This window comes from Ammospiza nelsoni, chromosome 14, assembly GCF_027579445.1.
Source record: "Ammospiza nelsoni isolate bAmmNel1 chromosome 14, bAmmNel1.pri, whole genome shotgun sequence".
Lineage (NCBI taxonomy): Eukaryota > Metazoa > Chordata > Aves > Passeriformes > Passerellidae > Ammospiza > Ammospiza nelsoni.
In genome coordinates, this window is record NC_080646.1 from 20,411,701 (window position 1) to 20,417,700 (window position 6,000).

Genomic DNA, 6,000 nt, shown 5'->3' on the forward strand with positions numbered 1-6,000 from the left:
GCGCGAGACAGTCCGCTGCTGTTCGTGGCTCGTGTTCGTGGCGTGGGCGGGCAGAACCCGGCTCGGCCCGTGCCTGCCCGCTCTGGGCAGCGGAGAGCGGCGCAGCGTCGTGTGCACGGCCAGGCCCGACGGCAGAGGCGGCTGTGAGCGGGCCGTGGCTGGTACAGCTGGTGGCCGGGAGAGGGGTGGGCCGTCTTTTTCAGGTGATCTGCTGAGTTCAGGCCTTGTCCTGATAGCAGCTGCTGTTGTGTAGGAGTGAGTGCCTTTGAAGTAAAACCAGCGGCTGTACCAAGTTCCCCACGGTCCGTGGCCTCTCCCGTTGTTCTGCTGGTGCGTGCTGGAGTTAGTACCGGGCTGGGAACGCGGCACAGCGGCGTTCGGGGCGGGGACTTAGGGGAGGAGGTTTGCTTGGGTGAGAACTTACTCGTTCTTTGGTTGGGTGAGCCCTGTGAGCTGCCTTCTTCATTTGGGAAAGAGTAGTGTTACGAAGGTTGCTTTTAATAGAAAAGCTTTGAAATACAAAAGAAAAGTTAATGGTATTCAGTAGATAGGGTTCGTATATTGCTCTCTCTTAAATCATAGCTATGAACAAAAGTGCACTTCTGACTTTCTTATAGCGCACTAGAAGTAAAAAAAAAAAAAGTAATGTCTTGCACGCGGTTAGTGTGACAGTCACTATCGCTGCATGTGTAAGAGGAGGGTGTGCAGTAAGCGTATTTGTCACCTAGACATATTTCCAGCTGCCCAGTGGGACCAGCTTTGGCTTCAGTGCAGGACTGCAAATCTCAAATGCAGCTGTGGGAACCAACAGTAGTAAATAACCTCCCTGTAAGTAGCAGGGGTAGGGGGGTCTGTCTGCTTTGCAGGGAACCTCGGTTGTTACATGAGATCCCTAGAACAAAAACAATTTGTGGAAAATCACTAGACAGAATACTGTGGCCATTGATCAACTCCTTCTTATAATGATATATATTAGTTCATGGATAATTTTTGCATGTTATTTTTTCTGATTGACTGGAAAAGTGTATTCTGTAAGTACACAGTAAATCTTGAATTCACTTGTGTTGAACATCTTACACCTGACTTGTTCTTACCAAAGAAGGTGAATTTTGAAACTGAGATTACAAAAAAAGTAATAAAAATAGATCCTACCTTCTTATTTTATTTTCTTACTTCAGTATATTATTGATGTGTTCTTAACACAGACTAGGGTGAGAATTTTTCCCTCTGTTATGGCACTATTTTTCTACCCACTCAAGAAATACAACCTGTTTTTTGGCAGAGGTTTTTAATATTTATTGCTTTCTTATTACATCAGTTAGAGTTTTGTTTAGCTACAAGTGCATAGCAGCAGAATAATTTTACATGGAATCCACCCTGTTTTGCCCTTCCCAAAATAGCTTATTGTTTTAATTTACAGGAATAAGGAACTCTAAAGTGCTTTGTGAAATGAAAATACTTTTACGGACTCTGTTAACAGGAACTTTAAACAGAATAGAACAAAGTCCTTCTACAAATGCCAGACTGATGGCATGGCCAAAATAAAGAAATAATTGAGCTCTAGCAACATTTTTTATAACTGGTGCAAAAACTGTTATTGCAATTAAAAGTTTACTGTAAACCAAATAATAGTGAAAGACTGCAACATGCAAAATTGGGCCGTCTGAAGGAAGAATTTTATGAGTGGGAAATATGAGGAATTTTATCTGAGAGAAATTAGTTTACTATTTTGAAGAACATGGTAAGATCTAAACATGCAGTTTATTTATATTTATATTTACTTTATTTATTTATAGTAGTAGATATTTTATCAGCACTTTGCCTGCATGAGTTTGCTCAGTAATTTTTTCTCTTTTCATACACTTCTGTTTTAGATTCAGTGAATGAGATGCAAGAAGTGTAAGCTACCTGAGTTCTGTGGACTTCAGGGAAGTAACATTATTTTATATCATCTCAGGAAGCTCTGTTTGAGAACAGGGAAAGGAGAAGGCCACATAGCTGCTCTCCCTGTTTCAGTTCCTACAAAGCATCTGTAAGATGAAAAGACGTAGTTTCATTTTATTTTGTGTATGTAAACAGTTCTTTTTCCAATGAAGCAGAAGAAACAAGGAAAAAAGGAAACGGAAAATACCAGGTATCTCTGCCTTTGTTCTTGCAGGACTTGTAGCCACAATCCTATACTTTGACAGAATCTATCAGTCTGTAACTGATGCTTTCCTTACTGGTTTCATGGTTTTAGGGGGGCTCTGGAAAGAAAAGGGAATAAAAGGGGATGGAATTATAAAGCCTATGGCCTGCAGCTTTCTCAAAGATAAGCTTGCCTAACACTCTGTTTTGTTGGTATCAGGTTAATAATAATTCAGAAGGGCAGAAGATAGGAAGAGAAGGAGGCAATGAACAGGTTCTTGCCACAAGTGAGCCACACTCTCCCCTGAATGCTTGCACAGAGTTGTTTTTACCAGGAATCCTGCTGTCTCAGTAAAAGAATGAGTATCAGATGTTTAGCCTCATCTTCAGAATCCCTTTAGCTCATTTGAATTTGGACACATCACTGTGTTACATCACACAGTGTATCAACATTAATAAGTCTCCAGTTGTTAAAGACTTGGTAAAATAATAAAAGTGCTCTAGTGGCTTACATTTAGCAGTACTTTTGCAGAAGGTGGAGGTAAGGCTTAAATATTAAAAAAGTCAGGAAGCCATGTTTACCTGTAAGTCAGCAACTTTGGCATTTCAGAAACTCAGCAAGAAGCTTTGGAGGGCTGAGAAAGCACTGTAAGCTCTAGTGAAAGCAGTGTGCTCTGTCACTGAGCTCCCTGGACTGGCTGTGACAGTAATCCAAAATGCCAAAATATTGCCCATTGTGATGTTATAAGTAATGATTGCACACAAAATGGGAGAAGGTATTGGCATGGCAGTGATAATAGTATAATTAGGAAAGTAAACTCTGAAAGAAAAAAAATACCACATTTAAGATGTATTTTTATACTTTCAGAACATAAAAGAGATGATGTTCTCTGGTTTGTTTATGATTGTGTTCACAGTAGTTTGTGCTATTGTGTGTACTGTGGAAAAGTGAGTTTAATATAAATGTAAATACAATCTTGCATTGAGCAGTGATTGAAAGGTTTATTTTTTTTAGCTGTTCATTTCTGCAGTAGGAGACTGAAGTGACCAGTATGGCAATGCAAGGGACAGGGAAATGGAGAGTCCCAACTGGGCTCCCTTCCTTCCACTGGTCTGAGGAAATTGGTGTTCACTGGGTAATGTTTTATCTTTGTTGAAAATGCTGAAACCTGAGAAACAAAAGGAAGTGCATTTGTTGTTCAGTGCTTAGTCCTTTTCTGTCACGAAGCATGAAATGATAGTTTAGAAGTGAGCAGCAATGACATTGTATGCAAACGGAATCAATTTTAATGGATTTTTTGAGAGAACACAATGACATTATCCACAGAATCATCAAAGTCACTGTGTGTGCAGATAATGCATGTGAGTTTCTAAGTGGCAGCATTGGGTACTGTGGGGTGCCTTACATGCTCATAAGGTTCTGTGGCTTCTGGGCATTACCCCTTCCATACTGGAAAGCCCAGAGGCAGAAGTCAAGCACTCCTTTGTGAGTAGCAAACTGAAATTTTGGTAGCTGAAATTCAGTTTCTGCTTCAGCTGTCAGACATTGCACTGATCTCAGCAGATCACAGTAGACACCTGCAATTGCTGTGCTCATGGCATTCTTTCTTACAGACAACCTCTGAGACAGCTATGATCAAAAAAATGTCATGTATGAGACTGTAAAAGTTTATTTCTTTAGTTTCTTTCAGCCAGGAAGCAGGAGAAGAGGACTTCAAGGTGCTAGTGCTGTTTCTTGCAACAACAATGAGCTGGTCATCATCAAATCTGACGGTGATCAACATCCCTAAATACACCAAACAGGCCTGCTCCATGGTGTGCCTGACCTCTGCAGCTGGGGCACAAGATTCGTGGTTCACTTCCAGATACAGACCTGCTGTGGTGAGACCTCTGAAGGGGTGACCCACAGCTAAACATTCAGGATTTTTGCTGTTGATTTCCTTTTTTATCTTTTTTTACCTTTCTATCTTTAATTTCCATAAGGTTGCTGTTCATCCTGCCTTACAGAAGAGCAATTCATTGGGAGCCAAGCTGTAGGTAAGTGGTCTGTAACACACTGTGAAAAAACTTCCAGGTGAAGGAGTTATGTTTGGTGGCCAGTGGTTCTGAGATATCTAATGATAAATCAGCAACTGCACCAGTAAAAGACCTAACTGTTGATGTAAAATCTTAAGAATATTGGGAATTGCAAATTTCCTGGCATAAGAAAATCACAGAACTTCAAAGTATGACATGAAGTTGTGTGTCTGTTATGTGGTGAGGAATATGGTCAGAAAAAGACAAGAACTTACTTTAAATGCAACATCAAGTTGAATAAAGCTTACCAAAGAAAAGAATATTCAAGTTAAGGTACAGCAAATATGGGAAGGTAAAACATAAAATAATTACTACTTCTGTTTTCATTCTGTAACCAGACTTCTGTCAGGTTTTGCCAGCTATGAAGCAGAAATGATAAAGTTAGAAGCCACAGTTAATCTGTGGATTAAATCCAGTGGAAGTGACTGTGATTGAGCATAGTCACTTCCACTTAGTTTAATCCACAGAATCATTACTTTGAGCTCGGTTTAATTCGTTTCAGTGTTGGCTTTGGTCTTTTATTATTTGCCCATTTATTATTTCTGTTTCTTCACTTCTCTGTGCTTTTTGCAATGTGTGAATATTATGTGTTGTCACTTCTGCTAAGCTTCTTTTCATTCAAAAGCACAGAAAACACCAGCATGTCATCAGGAAGTGCTCAGATGAGTGAATTGATCCAGTAGCTTATTCAGTAAAAGTTGCATAACATTCATTCATGTTCATGCTTGCAAGTCAGCAGTGACTCACAGGTGAAAACACCACTGCAAAATATTGCAAAAAATGCTGGATATTTTTGCAATATGCCTTCTGAGGCAGATATTATAATGTCAGATGAGTAATATGTTAAGCCTACTGGGGTAGTCAATGCTCAAAAATCAGAATTTATATTTGCAGAATCATCACAAAAAGGATGCTTGGGTACAGTTGATTAATAATGCTTGCTGTTGGGTAGTTGGTATGTTTGTGTGAGACTGCAAACTGAATTTGGAATTGAGAGTTCTGTCAGTTTTTCTTCTGCCTCTCAGCTGAGCCACTGCAAAGAACAAAAGAAAGTCTTTCAGACAGCATTATGAGGTGATGAAATTCTGTGTATTTCTGGGTGGCTGTGCATCCCAGTGGAGCCTATGTGAGTAAGAAAATGGCTGTATTCCATGGCAAAATGTTATTTATAATCTGAATCTGGACATAAATGTGAGAGTGTAATGGAGATTCAAGAGCAGTTGATTATGTGATGAGGCTGATGAGAGCTTAGCAAAGTAGCTACAAATTATACATAAAAGAACCTCTGCTTAACCTTTTTCTTTTAAGGAGACCCTACAGATGCATAAAATCCAGATACTTTGATGGAGATAGAATGAGTTACCCCATAATAATTCATAGATGCCCAAACTTAATGCATGTGGGAAGGTAATCTAAACTAGAAAAAGGCACTCTTAAGTCCAACCAAGCAATTTTCTTGTAGAATGAGAGCTGGGATACCTTTGGGTTTTGAGAATCTGATCCTTGCATTTTCAGAAATGCCCAGGCACAAGTTTTTCTGACACCCTAAAAGCAAATACTTTTTACCAGCATAGTTTATACCAATAAATGGACTAAGTGGTAGACACTCAATTTAGATATGACATTTGTCATATGCAGACCGACTTTAGCGAGTTCTTTTGGGGTTTTTTTCAGGAACACTAGGTGACAGTGACATCATTTAACATGACTGTTCTCCTCTCCTGAGTCACTTCCTGATGTAGAAGACAGATCATATCTCTATAGCAGAGGACAGTTGCAGAAAAATGTCATCAAACT